At 36.0% G+C, this 18486-nt stretch overlaps 1 long non-coding RNA gene across 3 annotated transcripts in view; it reads left to right on the plus strand.

The window, feature by feature from the left end:
• LOC103886518 overlaps positions 1–18152 on the plus strand; it is a 90765-nt gene extending 72613 nt beyond the window's left edge. For 2 of the 3 annotated variants that reach the window (XR_650215.4, XR_002524427.2), the window contains one exon: positions 8180–9749. This is a non-coding gene — a long non-coding RNA (uncharacterized LOC103886518). Of the gene's footprint in view, positions 1–8179; positions 9750–17763 lie in introns of those variants that run through there. The other variant, XR_002524437.2, reaches the window with a different exon arrangement.
• Positions 18153–18486: the final 334 nt, after the last annotated feature.

The raw sequence follows: 18486 nt of genomic DNA on the forward strand, positions 1-18486 counted from the left end.
ATGACAACTAACTATAAGGGGAAGGGTTAGTGAACAGTTTGCAAAATGCAGAAAAGTTTTGGAGACTGAGGGATTTAGGAATTAAATTAGATTAGCTTAATTAAGGTGAGTTTTTTATTGTTTAATAAATGGAAACAACGTGAATCTGGAAGAGTGTTTTTTTCTACTCATTCTCATCAAAAGGAGCAATAGATACCCAGTTTTCAAAAGACCAGTCTTCAGGGAAATCTTAATTTAACTTTTAGAACATTATGAGAACATTCACATTTTAGTGCATACTAATGGTCTGGGATTTGTAGGCAGAGGGAAATGACACAAAATTAATTCACACTCCAAGTGAATAGTACCATGATCTAATATTTAAGTAAACTACTATCTTTGTGCTGCCGAAGAAAGTTTAACACTTAAATTTCTGAATTCTACCTACATGAAACTATAAAATTATACTCCTTTTTCTAATGTTATCATATTATGAATCTGCAAATACTCTATGCACAAAAAATGAAAGGGCAGTTATCTTGTAAACCCATAAGAATAGCAATCAGAATCCCTTATATTTTGATCTAGACACCTGATGTAGTCATCTGAACATTTTCCCCCATCACTATACAAATGTAATGTTTTTGTGAGGCAATTCAGTAATTTTATCCACATTTACAGAAGAGAAAACCAAAATTGAATTTAAATTACTTGTCCAATAAAATGACCAACCGGAAGGCTACCATGAAGACTTAGAATCACAAACTCCCATCAGCTTATAGGGCAACCTGGCTTCTCCCCCTTTTTGGAGTTATATTTGAGAAATTAATATCTTTGGCATCAAAGATACTGGCCCTGCTCAAAATCCAACAAACATTGTTTAATACAACTTGACAGCTGACATTCCTGTTCCTTAAAAAAGAATTGATGTTTCGGGAAAATACTAAGAGAGGCATTTTAATTATTCCTAGCATCTCCAGGTTGGCCTGTGTCCACCACCAACTCATTTGGGCCATCAAAGCAGGTATGGCTAACTTTCCAGCCTCAGTTCTTACCTATAACAATGTTCACCCTTGCTAAATTTGCCTGAAATGACCTGTGCTTTACTTTTACTATGTATTTGCTCACTCTATCACCCTTTTATATAAAATAATACAAGTTTACATTTCAGCAGCAATTTACACAGCAGCTTTACAAATACTATATTTTACAAATGCCATATAGAGTCTCTCCTCACTGATCTGGTCTTAAACAACAAGGAAGCGTGTATACATTTCTTATGTGTGCTATGAACATTTATTAAAAAGTAAATCCTTATTATTACATAATGTATTCATAAGTAAAGCAGTAAGCACCTAGAGAGTCAGAAGGCCATATGCTTCATTTTATACCCTGAGTTCAGAACAGTGTCTTATAAAAACTAACATCTCAAAATGCATCTTCTGTTTTGATCTTGTTGATATTTGATCTTGTTTTGATCTTGTGAAATTCTAATTTCACATCAATTTCTTTTCTGAAAAATAAATTTAAATGCTTATTTAAATAAAAATGAAGTTAGCATTCTCATTAAAACCATAAACTGAAAGTGTTTTGCTGAACAAACTTAAATGCAAAGGGATTATCTCGTTATGAACATAAATTATTTTAAGCCCTTAGATCATTTAAACCCTTACATTTTCTTTTAGTTTTTAATCAGCTGCTAATAAGTACACAGTTGTTGAATTTGGGTTAAGGTAACAGACTAGGCTATTCAATTTGCTTTCTGCTCCTTCCAAGATTCCACTGAATTAAAGCATTTAAAAAATCCAGAAGAGAAATAGATATGTAACAGAAATGAGACTTAGGAGTGAAGGGGACCCATGACTGAGATACTTTAATTTCTGGAGTAGGGAAGCAGGCAGTTGGACGAAGCAAAGCAAGTCTCAGCCTTCACAGTTATAAAAGAAAACTTCTGTGAAGGTGGAAGCCAATCTCCACCTGAACATCACAGAGGCCCTGGACTCAAGGTTAGCAGAGTAAGGTGTGGGAACGGGGTTGAAGTCATGTACTAGTTGAATATTTACACATGAAACATCTGTAACTTATCACAATATGCCTCCTTCGTCTCTAACAACAAAGCTCCAGGCAAAACTACCGAGGACTTAAAAAATCAGAGGCTAAAAATAGACTCTGAGAAAGTAGACCACACAAAAAAAAAAGCATAGTAGATAAAAGGAAAAAGGCATAGAAAATGAATTTATGATTAACGCATCCAGCTAATGTAGTCTCAGGAAAAGACAATGAAGTAAAATGGAGAAAATATAATTATAAGAAGAGAATTTCCTAACATTGAGGAAAACAAAATGTCTTCAGATTGAAAAGATCCCCTGAATGGGTACAAGAAAACAAATTTTGAGGGAAAATCTTTTCATCTCTGAATTACATACTCAACTCCCCTATAATCAAATTTGAAAGAATAATAGACATTTTCCAAGATATAAGGATTCAGAAATTTTATCTATCATATATATTCTTTTTCAAGAAATTCACTTAGGATCTGCCCCCCAAAAAGGAAGAAATATATAACAGGCAAAGCAGAAAAGCGCAGGTCCAACCAAGGAGATCATTCAGAAGTCTTAGGATTGTGACTACACATTAACCCATCCAGCCTGACACAGCACAGAAGACTCTACAAAGTGTCTTAGGGAAAAAAGGATCTTGATAGAAGAGAATGTGTAATTTAAGCAGGAGAATTTAAGCAGGAGAAAAAAAAAATTATTTTATTCAAATAAATCAGAATAAAAAGAAACACAATTTAAAAATTCAGGTGCCTACCAGTAACTTTCCAAATATGATGCAAACTAAAGTAAGTTAAAAACTGAAGCAGTTGATAGCACTCTAGAAAAAAGACTCTATTTGTATTTAAAACAGGAAGAATGTTCTTGTGTCTAGAGTAACCCGCTTGGTACTGCAGAGAAGGAAATGTCATGCCCTAGTGGCACCAGCATTAAACAATAGCATCATAATGCAAATGCTGTTCATTGCTTTTCAACTGTTTTATATTTAGCCCACAAAGAATCAAATACTTGGTTGTGACTATAGGACAGAATATATTGTTGGTAGTCTTGACAATGTAAAAATAAAAATAAAGCTGACAGCAAATGGTATTTGAAAGAGGAGAAGAGGAGATGGAAAGAGTAGAAATAAAAATATTTTCTTCCAACTTTGAGAGTCAACAGATAATAGAGGAAATTGATGCATCAAAAAAAAATAAGTGTTTAAGGATATCATTTAAAGTTACTGAGATAACCAATGTAAGAAGTAAAAATTATATAAATGTAAATAATTAGAAGATAGGTGGTCTAAATGAGTCAGGTGCTCATCTTTCATATATGAGAGCTAACAGATATTGTTAAAAGCTTATAAATCATAAAACAGAAGCACAGATACATGATCCAGTCTTCTGAAAGTAAGTACCAAAAGAAGACACACAGTTAAAAGCAATTGACTTGAGATTGGGATTTAGGGAAAGGAGAGCATTGATGGGAGACTGGAATACTTGTACGATTTATTGCCACATGCATATATTTGATGCAAATGATAAAAAACAATGAATTGAAGGCAAGTGTTAAGTTCCAAAGAAGAAGTAAATGACTTTGGGGGCAGCAGTCTTACTCTCTTGCAGGTAGGCCATCTCTGTTTCCTCCTTTTCCTCAGCCACTGTGCACATGTTCTGCATTCTCTTGCCATCTAGCACCTCAGCCCTTCAGTGTCTGCTCTGAGTTCTCTTTCTGCTTTGACTCAGAATCACTTCTAATTGGGAAACTTACAATATCCCTGTGACACCCCTGCCTTTCTCTAACATCCTACACTTCTTCCCTTCACATTCAATGGAATGTGACTACGAATGTGATATGATGACACAGAACATCTGAATAGGCAAAATGTCTTGGTGCTGTAAGTGATGATGGGAGAATATTCTCTCATGAGCATATATGAATCTGGACTCTTTTGATTGCAAGTAACAGAAATCAAATTCAAACTAGTTAACAAGATAAAGGAGACATGATTGACTCTAGCACTCCAAGGAAGAGTTATGATCAAATTGCAGGAAGGGGTACAGGTAGGCCTCAAAGAAAGAATGGTATCAGGGCTTCAAGCACTGCACTGCTACGATTCCCTTTCTCCACCATCACCTGATTTTTCTCTGCATACCAACTTTATCACCCTTACTGAAGACCAGAGTCCTCTACATGGTGGCAAACACAGGGCATGTGTGGCAGCTCTCAATCCTCATAACAGCCAGCATTTCCATCCTCAGGCCTAGTTTACAAAATCTCAGAGAACAACATTAATGGGCCCACTTTAGGTCAGGTGCTCAACTCAGGACCGATTAATTATGATCAATGAATACTACAGCTGAACACATTGGGTCATGCACCACATTTCCTCACCTCCACTGACCAATCAACTGTGGTCAGGGACACAGTGTTATGCAAGAACAAGACACATCCTGCTGGAAATATATGGTTAGGCTAGAGAAAAAAAAGTATTAAAAGAAGAGAGACGCTATTCCAGGAAGTGGTATTGGGAGACAGAGGTACTAAACAGATAAAACAATACATGTTCACATATAGGAGATAAAACTGCTTCAAATAAATTATCTGGTGCATGGTAACTATGAAAAAAACTGTCAACTTTCTTAGCATTAAAACTATTTCAAAGAAATTATCTGGCGCATGGTAACTGTGCAAAAAATATCAACTTTCTCAGCATTGAGGCGTTATTATTGAGAAATAAGAGTTAAGGCATTAATTAGAACTTACCTATCAAAAAAGCTAACAAATGAGAGAAAGGATGATTATTTATAGTTTCAACAATTATGTAACTTTTGCCCTCCACTCCATTAAAACAGCTGCATTTGAATATCCTCAAATCTGACAAAATTTTGTCCTTTGGGCAAACATGTATTTTCCAAACAGTTACAACTTAATTGGATATATGTGTGATAATAAATAAGAAAGGTGATAAAGCTAAATGCTTTGATTTAAAAGCAATGTTTAGGAATTAAAAAATAAAATAAATGATTATAAATAATAAAACAAGTTTTCCTCTGTGACTCTAAAAGTAATTCCAAAGAAGGGAATGCAAAAAATCATTTTTGGAGCAAGAGAAGTATTTTTTTGTTTTTTTTTTTTACATTTACTTATTTATGCATTTATTTTATTTCAATGGTTTCATGGGTACAGGTGATTTTTGGTTATACAGATAAGTTCTTTAGTGGTGAATTCTGAGATTTTGGAGCACCCATCTCCCATGCAGTGTACACTGCACCCAATATGTAGTCTTTTCTCATTCACCCACCTCCCATGCTTACCCCAAGTCCCCAAAGTCCATTATATCATTCTTATGCCTTTGCATCCTCATAGCTCAGCTGCCACTTATAAGTGAGAACATATACTCTTTGGTTTTCAATTCCTGAGTTACTTCACTTAGAATAATGGTCTCCAACTCCAACCAGGCTGCTGCAAATACCATTATTTCATTTCATTTTATGGCTGAGTAGTATTCCATGGTGCATATATACATTTTCTTTATCCACTCGTTCATTGATGAGCATTTAGGTTGATTTCATATCTTTGCAATTTTGCAGCAATAAACATGGGTGCAAGTGTCTTTTTGACATAGTGACTTCTTTTCTTTTGGGTAGATACCCGGTAGTGAGATTGCTCTATCAAATGGTATATCTACTTTTGGTTCCTTAAGGAATCTCCATACTGTTTTCCATAGCGGTTGTACTAGTTTACATTTCCACCAGCAGTGGAAAAGTGTTCCCTTTTCACCACATCCAGGCCAACATCTATTATTTTTTTATTTTTAAATTCTGGCCATTCTTGCGGGAGTAAGGTGGTAGTGGTAGGTATCTCATTATGGTTTTCATTTGCGTTTCTCTGATAATTAGTACTGTTGAGTATTTTGTATATGTTTGTTGGCTGTTTGTATATCTTCTTTTGGGAATTGTCTATTCATGGCATTTGCCCATTTTTTAATGGGATTATTTTTTTTTTCTGGCTGATTTGTTTAAGTTCCTTGTAGATTCTGGATATTAGTCCTTTGTCAAATGCATAGCTTACAAATATTTTCTCCCACTGTGTGAGGTGTCTGTTTTCTCTGCTGATTATTTATTTTGCTGTGCAGAATCTTTTCAGTTTAATTAGGTTCCATTTATTTATTTTTGTTTTTGTTGCATTGATTTTGGGTTTCTTAGTCATGAATTCTTTGCCTAAGCCAATGTCTAGAAGAGATTTTCTGATGTTATCTTCCAGAATTTTTATGGTTTCAGGTCTTAGATTTAAGTCTTTGATCCATCTTGAGTAGATTTTTGTATAAGGTGAGACATGAAGATCCAGTTTCATTCTCCTGCATGTAGCTTGCCAGTTTACCTAGCACTATTTATTGAATAGGGTGTCCTTTCCCCACATTATATTCCATATGCTTTGTAAAAGATCAGTTGGCTGTAAGGATTTGGCTTTATTACTGGGCTCTCCATTCTATTCCATTGGTCTATGTGCCTATTTTTATACCAGTACCATGCTGTTTTGTTAGCTATAGCCTTGTAGTATAATTTGAAGTCAGGTAATGTGATGCCTCCAGCTTTGTTCTTTTTGCTTAGTATTGGATTTAGGGAAAGGAGAGCATTGATAGAAGACTGATATATTTGTATTATTTATTGTAGTCTTTTCTCTTTTACTCATCTCCCATGCTTACCCTCAAGTCCTCAAAGTCAATTATATCATTCTGATATATGTAGCCACCTGTAATGAGTTACTTGAAATAAATAGATCACTAAAAGACATGTGTTTATTAGACTTACCCTGTCAGGGTTTGAGAAGCTCTTTCTACACTATTTTCTATACAGATAAACAGTTTAGGTTTAGCAAGCTGTACTGTCTCTATCAGGGCTATTCAACTCTGCCATTGTTACTTGAAAACAGCCATACACAATTAGGATATTAATGGGTATGGCTGTGTTCCAATAAAACTTTATTTACAAAACCAGCATATTCCTCAGGGTTCCCTAGAGAAAGGAATCAATGGTATAGATAAATATTAGGTTGGTGCAAAAGTAATTGCAGCTTTTGCCATTATTTTCAATGGCAAAAAAACGCAATTACTTTTGCACCAACTTTTAATAGAGAGAGTCATAGAAGAAATGTATTATATGCATGGGCTTATGTGGTTATGAAGGCTGAGAAGTCCCACAATATGCCATCTGCAAGATGAAGGCCCAGGAAAGCCGGTGGTACAATTCGGGTCCAAAGACCTAAGAACCAGGAAAGCTGATGTTGTAACTCTCAGTCTGAGACCAAAGACCTGAGAACCAGAGGGGCCACTGGTAGGATTCCCCAGAGTTCAAAGGCTTGAGAACTAGATTTCCACAATCTGCCATCTACAAACTGGAGAAGCAAGATAGTTGGTATGTAATTCAGTCTAAGTCTGAAGGCCTGAGAGGATGGTGATGGTATAAGTCCTGGTCTGAGTCTGATAGCCTAAGAACCAGGAGCACCAGTGTTTGAGGGCAGAAGGTAGATGTCCCAGCTCAAGCAAAGAGAGAAACTTCCCCCTTTTTCTGCACTTCTGTTCTATTTAGGCCCTCCATGTGTTGAATGATACTGCACACTTTGGTGAGGGCTGATTTTCTTTACTCAATCTACTTATTCAATGCTAATCTCTTCTGGAAACACCTCACAGGCACACCCAGAAATAATGCTTCACCAGCTCTCTGGGCATCCCTTAGCCCTGTGAAATGCATATGTAAAATTCGTCATCAGGCTGTTGGATTTGGTCAGCTATTGTTCTGTGCTCTATACTAAGCAAATATTCATCACCTCCATTCTTTCACTGTCTTCCTTCATATACCTTACCTACTATATTCATCCTCTTTTAAAGCATAAATGGGATGCTCTAAAACAGTCTCACAAATTTTCACTGATAAATTCTAGTTCTGATCATGACAGAACAGACTGTATCAGATCAACTCTTCTGCAAGAATATCTATAACACTAGATTTACTATAGAACACAGCTGTTTGAAGTTAATAGACAGGAACCAAAGTAGCCAGGACTGGAAGGGTTCATATAGTAGAGAAAAGGGAAGCACATGGAGGAAAGCTGCACCTGTTCCTTCAATTTCTCACTTCAGTAAATTTTTCCCTTCACAGCCTAGCACATAGAGGCCAAGCTGAAGAAAGTAGCACAGAGCTTTTGGGATTTTTAGAGGTAAGTCGAAGATTCTTGAGTCAGTCAAGGCTTAGAGACCAAAATCCCAGAGAAAATGGAACTTCCTGCAAAACAGTCTGTATAGTTTTTGCTCTTGAATTGTTTGCTGAATCCCATGTGGCAAAGGACCGAGAAGCTCAGAAACCAACTTCTGGCTTGAAAACAGCACCTTATAAGGCAAATATTTAGCCAAGAACTAAAAGACATGGCCTTTAACTTCAACATACTTACCATCTCATTGAAAAGTACCTAACATCGGCACATGAAATGGCATTAAAACAACAAGCCAAAAGAAATTAATGCAGAAATGAAACACAGGCACGGATGAAACAACAAGATCTTCAGGGCTCTTTAGCCTGTGATTCAACAGCATCATACTTTTAAGCCTCTGTGATTTCTGTTCCATCAAATTCTCTTTATCATTTCCTAGATGGGTCCAGTTAATTTTAATAAATCCTTGTCCTACAGAAAGTTCAACTTCTTTGCCTATCTCCAAAAAAAAAAAAAAAAAAATGCTTTAAAACTAGTCTCATCTTGAAACTCTTCAAAAGTATAACAGTCATTGACAAACTGAGGTATACTAATATACTATTCACATTTGTGTTTGCAATCTCACACAAGAAAGCATCAAGATGCTTTTTGGCTTTGTAGATATCATAGTCCTTTTAAAACTTTCCATTATTCGCATTTGTTAACTTGATTTAAGCATCTTCTCATACATTGTGTAGAAACAAAACAAACTCATTACATAATATTTTAAACAATATGGAAAATGTTGAAAAATTTTTTAAACTCATTTAGTATCCACCACTCAGTAATAATTATCCTTAATATCTGAAAAAATTAAGATAGATGGATTGATGGATAGTGTGGTAGTAGGATAATGACCCCCTAAAGACGTCCACACCCCAATTCCTGTTGATATATTACCTTATATGTCAGAAGGGACTTTGGAGAGATGATTAAGATTATGAACATTGAGACGGCAAGATTATTCTGAATTAATCACCTGAGTCCTTAAAAGCAGAGAATAGTTCCAGATTTTTATCAAAGTGATGCAACATTGGAATAAGAATTAGACAGATATAATGTGAGGACTTGCCCTGCCTTCTCTGGCTCTGAAGATGAAGAAAGGAGGCCATAAGCCAAGGAAAGCAGGTGGCTTCTAGAAGTTGGGAATGGTCGTTAGTTTATATACAGCAAGAAAACAAGGCCTTCAGTCCTACAAATGAAAGAAACTGGATTCTATCAACAACTCCAAAGACAGGAAAATGATTCACCCCTCCAGCCTCCAGAAAAGAACACATTTCTGCTAACACCTTGATTTTATCCCAGTGAGATCCATATTAGGCTTCTGACCTATAGAATTATAGTTTTGGTAATTTGTTATGGCAGCAGTAGAAAACTAATATATATAGAAAAATATATAGATGCAGGGCTTTCAGAAAAAGACTCATTGTAAATTGAAAAATATCACTTGTATATTATATCACATTTTAGAATAAAAACTAGTTTATTAAATATTATATGAATTTACTAGAAACTAAAAATTAAAATTGAACAATTCCTTTGTAAGAGATTTGCTTCTTTAAAAATCACCTATTTTAAAAGATTATGAAAAAAATCTTGAAGTGTTGGAGTCACTTTAAAAAAAAAACTTTCTGCTCTATTGTCCTTAACATATGAGGAAATCAGCATACTCTCACTTCCTCCCATTCTCTTCCTCATCTCTAAATTTTATTTACTGTATTATTTAATTTACTACATCAGAGTTTATAACATTTATATTTTTTCTCCAAGAGTTTTTGAGTTGTTATTTCTATGATTCAGTGCTCAACACCAATCCTTTTTATGATGGCTTCTTTATTCCTGGGTTTTACAATTTTGATTCATTTTTGGTTGTCTGGAAAAAATAGCTATCTAACACTTTTTCACTGAAGGCCCTTGAGTGGTGTGTTCCCTGAATTCTCACAGACAATGAATGCTTTAAACTTTGAGCTTGAAGGATAAGATGGTTTGGTATAAAATTCCTTGATTATATTTTATTTCCTTGAGAAGATTGGCAGATACTGCACTGCTTCCCTATGACACTAGATGTTGCTATGAAGAGATTGCGGCTAACCAAGTATTACCTTCGTCTATAATTTTATTGTTCAATGTTTCCTCTCCTGATAGAAAAGCATTCTTCCTTTACCTCTGAAGTTCTCTGGAATATATCTTTGTGTGGATAGTTTTACATGAATCATTTTGTAAGATAGGGTGAACCCTGTTTATCTGTACATCCGGTCGTATTTCAAAAGATTTATCTGCTATTATATCTTTTTATGTTTTTTCTGTGCCCCTTTTCTAGTTTTTTCTTCATTAACTAGAGTTGTGTTTCGGTCATATTGACTAATTTTTTCTTTCTTAAACAGCTTTCATCTCTACAATATTTTTATTTTTCTCTTTCATTTCTTTCCTGATAACTGTAACCTCTCTTCTCAGCTTCTGCTGTTTTAGGTTGTTTTTTCCCCTTGAAAACTAGCATTTTTTTTGAGACTTTTTTTGAATAGAGATCAAGCGGCCTACATTTTCTTAAAACTGAAATTTTTGCCTTTCACTATTTAATTACTGCTGCCCTATATTTTTTCATTTGCCCTCTTATTATTTTTTTTCTATTTTGTCGTGTAGTTTATGTTTGTAGGCCCCATGCTAGTTCCTCTGTGATTATTACCCATCTTAAAATGTAGCTAGCTATTTATGGAAGAAGAGCTTCCAATAGCCGTGAGGAAATGAAAAGCGTTAAGTCAAGACAGTCAGTAACTTCTATGGGATGTGTGTCTTAAACACTCTCCTAACAAGTCTGTTATTGCCTCAAAAAAAATAGCAAAGAGATAAGCAAAAGGAGTTGCTGCCCTTGAGCACATTAAAAAAAAAAATAGTACCTTTCAATGACATTTTTAAAAATAGGTTGAAATGAAGCCTAAAATGAAAAGACTTTGGGGTTGGTCTTCTTATTGTACAATTGAAATGTCAATGTTCAAGCTGTGCTGGCTCATCAAACTGTACCAGATCCCCTTTACAGTTCTTTGCACCACCCCTCCTTCACCTGACAGCATCACTTCTTTACTATAGAGGGTTAAAAAATGAAGAATAAGAGGGTTTGTTGACCTGTGCCTCTCAGTACCATCTCCCCACTTCTTTCTTGGCCCACTCATACTCCTAAATCTCATCTGTGATGCAAAGATCCTTATAAAAGATCATTTCAGTAAAAAGATACTTACTATTAGGGAAACAATAGGTTCTGCTTGGGGTTCACAGTGGCATTCATGGGCTCTCAGCCTCTTCCTCAACTCTCTTTCAGACTACACATTACAGCGGTATGCTTATGTATGCAAGTTTTCAGTTATAGCTGATATTTTGCTTTTTTATATGGAGTGTCTTTTTCTAGTTTAAATTCTTATAGTTTTTATTGGTGGGTTTTGAGGGAAAGAAATAGAAAAAGATGCTTTTACTTAGTCATTTTTAATCATCACTCTCAGATAATATTTCTTAAACCAAAAATAAATGAAACCCTTGGTTATAGAATTGGGGTAGAATCTGGACATATGTAAATAGCCTAGATATTAGAATGATAATCATTAAATGACAAAATGGAAAGAAGTCAAATGCCCATGGGAATTATCAGAACAAAGAAGTTTTTAAAATGCAGCATATTCAGGTTACAGCATTTTTTCATCTGAGGAATGATGTGGTGGAAAAAACAATCTTCAAAAACAGTAAGTGTAATTTATACTCTTGATTTAGCTTTTTAAACAGCAGATAGATCTCCAGTAATATTCTGAAGGGGTCTTAGACTTGCTGCACAAAAAGCATGAGGGGTTTCAGCTGCAGTTTCAGATCATTTCCATCAAATAGGAGTGTGAGTTGGCCCATCACAGCTTTAAACCTTGTTTATATCATATTTTTCAGGCATCTTATTCTAAAATAGATCAATTTCATCTATGTTGAAGATCCATTGAAGCAAATAAACCTTTTCGTGATAATCACAGCAAGGGTAATAGGGAACTTCTCAGCAGTAACATTTCTACCTTCAGCGTGCTGACCACTCACTTTGATGTTGTGCAGATTGGAGTAAGTTCCATCTGGGGCTTGATGAAAGTTTCATCAGTGTTCCACTATGCTTAGCTTTTAGGTTCTCAAATTCTTAACCTTCCATTGAATTTACATTAAGATAATGTGCACTCAGAATTTACTTTGATCCTCTAGTCACACACTCAAAAGATTTTCCACCAATCACATTTTTTTAATCTCTTGTTAATTATAGTTGAATATATATGTGCTGTACATTTTTGCATTATGACTGATTCACTCTGTATTTCCAAATTTTCTCACTGTCAAATGATTAATTCACAACGCATTACAATTCTTGTCATTGCCTCACCCCTTTCCACTTTTTAATTATCTGAACTCTGTTTGCATCATAACCTATACCTCTCCTTACTAGAATTTTCAACATTGCAATTATTGTTATGTTGTGATTAATAATATTCCCCAAACTCCTCAAAACTAAAGATCACTGTAAACATGTAGGCCTACACAAATGACAATGACAGGATAACATGCTTTTTGTTGTCAATACCACACCTGCTGGTTTAGGATTGTGTGCACTAGTACACAGGTGTCTTGGTCAAGGGTTTGTGAAAATATACCTTTTTGAGCCTTGAAAGACACATTTGGTAATTCTGCTAAGTTACTAGCTGATTAAATAATGCTGCTTTTCTGGGTCAGTGATCTCAATTAGAAATATGAGCAACTGGTGTGGGGTGCGGTGGCTCACGCCTATAATCCCAGCACGTTGGGAGGCCCAGGCAGGTGGATTCACTTGAGGTCAGGAGTTCAAGACCAGCCTGGCCAACGTGGTGAAACCTCATCTCTACTAAAAATGCAAAAATTAGCCAGTCGTGATGGTGCATGCCTATAATCCTAGCTACTGGGGAAGCTGAAGCAGGAGAATCTCTTGGATCCAGGAGGCAGAGGCTGCAGTAAGCTGAGATCGCACCACTGCACTCCAGCCAGGGTGACAAAGCAAGACTCCATCTCAAAAAAGAAACAAAAAAAAAAAAAGAAAGAAAGAAAGAAAGAAAGAAAAGAAAAGAAAAAGAAAAGAAAAGAAAAGAAAACATGAGCAACTATTGCTATGTTCCTGAAAGAATTAGAATATTTGGCTAAAAATGGAGTCTACTGGCATTACAATAGTTTTATTTGTACCTCAGCTTTCACATAAGGAAAATCTTGACCTCTTACTCTAAGGAGATAGATCTTATTTTAATGATTACCTAACTCTCTTCCACATGGCAGCATCCTCTCCTTTAAAAGTTTGGAGATGTGCTGCTTAATACTCTTCAAGTTAGGCAGCAGATTGTTACATTTTTATTTCCATCTGCATAAATGTGAAGGTTACCTGTGGAGAAGCCCTCGGTATCACTGACATTTAGAGAGAAAGCCTACACTATTCATTCACTTCCCATTCACTAAACGATTAAGCTAGAGGATTTAAAACATATACTTCCCCATTTCCCCCTTCTTATCCCGGCACCTTACACAAGGCAAAAAAAAAAAAGACATAGTCAAATATTTTTATGGAAAGAAAGAGGGCATTATTTGGTATTTGTAGCTATCATGCAATATAATGACATTAAAATCTTCTAATTCTCTGCTTGGGCTCCAAAATGTTGGCCTTGGAATTAATAAGAATCTATTTATTACCAGCATTTATCCACAAGGTCCTTGGAAATCCCACAGTATTCGCTTCTGATAGGTCTATTACAGCTGTGAAAAATGAAAATACATGTATCATGACTTCATTTATTCCTTCTCAAATACACATTTTCCAGATGGAATTCTATGGTTTGGTTTTCTTAGAAGGAAAAGAAATGTGACCTATAGTATGATTGCTGTTATTCAGAATATCATTGAAATACATTTAACTAGGCATCTACTGTTTGGGGAATTTGCAGTGATTGAGTTTCAGTTCATTACTTTCAGGGCTACGGTGCTATTGTCAAGGCCTCAAAATCAGTGAGATGGCCTAAACCCAGGTCAGAGAGGCTACAATAGCACAAAGGCAATTATGCTGCAAGAAAAATGTTGTCCACTAATCAGCTGGCAATCAATTACTAAGAAGAGAAGATAACCCTCTCCCCACTCCAGCTCTTCAGTATTAATAGTGCCATCGTGTAATGACTTTAGACTTGCGCAGGTGCACGAAAGGACAGACTCTATAGCACACTGCATCGAAGATTAATGAGTTCTGTCAATTTGCCCAGCAGACATCTGATTCTCCAGCTTTCTGTAGCTACTAGTTTTACACTTGCCTCAGGGTTTTTCCCCCTGAAAAAAATTAGCTAGTAATTTAAATACATTCAATAAGCGTACATCTTTATGGCAGGAAAAAACAGCCTAATTTTGCAATGAAGTACCAACCAAAAAGACTCTTCATCTGAATATTAACACAGCAAGTGGTTTATAATGGCAGTATTCTTTTAGTCATACTTTATTTTTAGTTGTCGCAATTAGTGATGTACAGGATTCAGAGGCTATATAAACCCCTCAAAGTGGAATCATGTAAATCCAACATCCCTGATATTCTCCATTCCCCTGCTGAAAAGGAAACAACTGTGAGAGCTTCAGTAAGTTATGGAACTGTTTTAAAGCCTCCTGCAATACAAATGGTTTGACTAAGGAGGAGACTTTGAGCCCACTGATTTTCTGGGTAAAAGCCATTGAAACCTTCCCCACACCCCCACCTCGAAGGAAAATGCAGCACTGGCCCAGAGAACTTGGTCACCCAGGCCTATACATTTATGTCAGAACAGGAATTGCCTATAAACTGAAATGAATATCAGGAAATTTGCTGTTGCTCTAAATTGATATTTTATAACCCAACTACTGTAAAATCTCATAATCTTTAAATACACGAGGTCAATGTTCTAAATGGCTATTTTATGATGCTCCCTAAAGCCTGCGATTTGTTTCTCGTGAGGACCTAAGTCTTCCTAGTTCATGGCTCTCCCTCAATTGCTCTTTCAATGAGTGTATGAATAAAAGGAGAAAAGCCTCTGACTCAGAAACATTATTTGTTCTTTTACCTTCCTACCTACATTCAATGTCACAATCACCCATCCATGAAATCTTTTTGCAGAGTACATTGATTGGATATTAGATTTTGCTAATTAATTCTTTGTATGAATGTCTTCTGATGCAATGTTATCAACCGTTTCCAGTAAAAATAAATAAATAAACAAACAAAGACATTTTTTAGAAAGGAAAAAAAACCAGCCCCACTATAACTTGATTTTCATATAAATGGACTTAAGCCTCCCCAAATGTTATAGTTACGTTGATCATTGATCCATGTTCGATGGCTGATGCTGTTTAAATTATTATTTTTTAGAGTAAGAAACAATAGAGTAGGAAATATTTTTGATCTGGAGAAATTATTCCTAGGAAGATACCATTACCTGTGCTTCCTTGAAAAAATAAAAAGTCTCACATTCTCAAGCCACTAATCTTCAAAGTTAGAAACATTTTGAAACCCACATCAGTCACAGATTTTTCATCCAAAAGAAATGAGAGACACATAATTGAAGCCATGACCTCGTATGAGTCAACAAGGACTAATGTCACCTCACCTCCACTATAAAAAGATCTTAGCTGCTTGAATTTTGCTCTGCATAGTTTTACCTGCGTCAATATCTGTTTATCCATCCAGGATATGAAAATGAGATTATTTTTCCCAAATATCGACTACCTTTGAATGAAGCCTTTGGCAGGCCTTTCATATGGCTCACCTATAAGAGGGCCCTGCCCAGAGCTGAGAGCTGTTCTGCCTGGAGACATAATTCTGGGAGCCTAACCCTGATGCATGGGAACGAGGCTGCTATTTGGAGTGCTCCTACAGGTATCAAAGACAGAGCTAATCTCAGTCACATTTAATCACACATTGAAGTATATGCTTATGTATGTATATGTTACCAAGTTCTTAAATAGCATCTGACTACTAATTTTGGGTCAAAATTAATGGGGTACTTTAGAAACCAATACCTAAGATCTATTTGGATGTTCTGGCTAAAAAATAGAACCGTGTGAATTGAATGGATATGCAAGGAAATTTAACAATGCTATGCACAATACTAGCACTCTGGTCCAAAAAACCATCTAGGTTCATTAGTCTCTTAATATCACTGTTTCAGGATTGGATATTATTGTCTGATCCTCAGGTGTGTACTAATCATTATTATTAGATTTTTTAAAAAGACAACTCTTATAGAGATAAAAAAAAAAAAAAAAACCAAAAAAAACTCTGGACCCCTGCAAACTCAGACTATGGAGGGCAGAAGAAAAACTGAATTTTATTTCAAAATATCTTTAAGGAGCAGGGGGCAGAAACTTAAATAAATATAAGCAGAAGAAAAGGTCATAGAAGAACAGGGTGATTTCCTATCTCTGCCCCACACCAGTCCTGGGCTGTGTTTTATCCAGATGGTTTTCAGTCATCAGGCAGAGCACTTCTCAGGTAGGGGCTGCCTTTAACTGGAAAGGGCCTACTATGACAGTCAATGCCAGCCTGTCCCTTTGATGCACATCCTGCAGGTGGCTGCATGATTACGCTTAGAGGTAAGCCTGGTGTCCACTTAAACATAAGGATATTTCCTGTAGACACGGATCTCAGTTTATTTCAGCCAAGAAAGCAATTTAATTAGCCTGCCATGAAATAAAATGGCTGATAGAAACAAACACCTTGTCTCTGTTTCCCACTCTGTGAAACCAATCACCTCTTCGAAAGCATCTATTCAGAACTTACCTAGTATACATGCTAGGATAAATTCCCAAAGCAGGGCACATTTGAAATGTAGGCCTCAGAACGATTTTCCAGCCCATCATCAGATACTCTGAAACATCAGAAATATCAGAAACACCCTCATTAAATACTCCAACTATGAAACCATTTAACTTTGTAAAATAAAATTTTATATTTAAATTCAAAGAAAAGCCTAAAAGCTTTTTCAACTTTTAAAATAATGATAACTAACAGTGCTCATTAAAGTCAGACACTGTTCCAAGTGCTTTACATGTGCTAAGGCTTTTAGTCCTCCTGACAGCTTTATAACATAGGTACTATTATCGTCCCCTTTTTACAGATGAGGAAACTAAACTGGAGAAAGTTTTAGTCATTTGCACAAGGTCAAACAGCTGATACATAGCAAACCCAGGGAATTTCTCTTCGGTCTATGCCTTTTTTTTTTTTTTTTTTTAACCACTACATTATGTGTAGAAGTTTTAAATGATCATCCTACAATGAAAGACAAAAACCATAGAAATATTTTTTAAATTGTATGAAATAATAGACAATAATGAGCATAGCACATAATTGGGCAATAGGGTGATAGAGCTATTTAATCAACCTAACATATCAAAACTCTCCATTTGTAAGTCCAAGCCTGAGTCAATTAAATTTCCTGAATTCACTCGAGTTTCTTTTCAGTGTTCATCTTGGACGTCCATTTTTCATGCAATGAATTTTTGTGGTGAACTGGTGCTGTGCCTCCTGGGATTTCAGCCACATGACATACAGATATTGGACTTTTTCTGGAAGAGCATATATGAGAATCAGCTTGGATGGAAGATCATCTCTTTCTTAGAGGACCTACTAAGGACTGCAGAAAGTCCTCAACACCTTCCAGTACTCCCACATTGCCTACATGTTCTCCCTCTAATGCCCCAGGCTTGGTAGGCTTTGGATGGAGTATCAAGATACACTGGCAACAATTCAAGTAACTGCCTTGATATATCATTTTGGTAATAGGCTCAGCTACACATAACAGAAATTGAATTTATGGTGGGTAAACCAAACAAAAGTTGTCTTTTTTTTTTTCATACAATAAGAGATCACAAAGTTGACGGTCCAGGGCTGGCGTGGCAGTAGCATGACATCATCGGTGCAACAGCTTTCTTCTCTCTTCACTACATGTTAGGGATGTGGACCCACTCTGCACAACCTTAGACACTATGATTTGGATACAGACAGGATGAAGGGAGAAGAGCGAGGTGAAAAGAATGTGCCAGCTGAGCCTGGCTGTTATCTAAGGAACTTCCCTGAGACTCCTGCTCTAAGATTTCTGTTTATATCTCATTGTCCAAAACCGCATCACATTGTCGTCCTCAGTCGACAAAGAAGTCTGGGAAATGTGTTTTTAGTTGGGCATTT

The sequence above is a fragment of the Papio anubis genome, chromosome 1, assembly GCF_008728515.1.
Source record: "Papio anubis isolate 15944 chromosome 1, Panubis1.0, whole genome shotgun sequence".
Taxonomy (NCBI): Eukaryota; Metazoa; Chordata; class Mammalia; order Primates; family Cercopithecidae; genus Papio; species Papio anubis.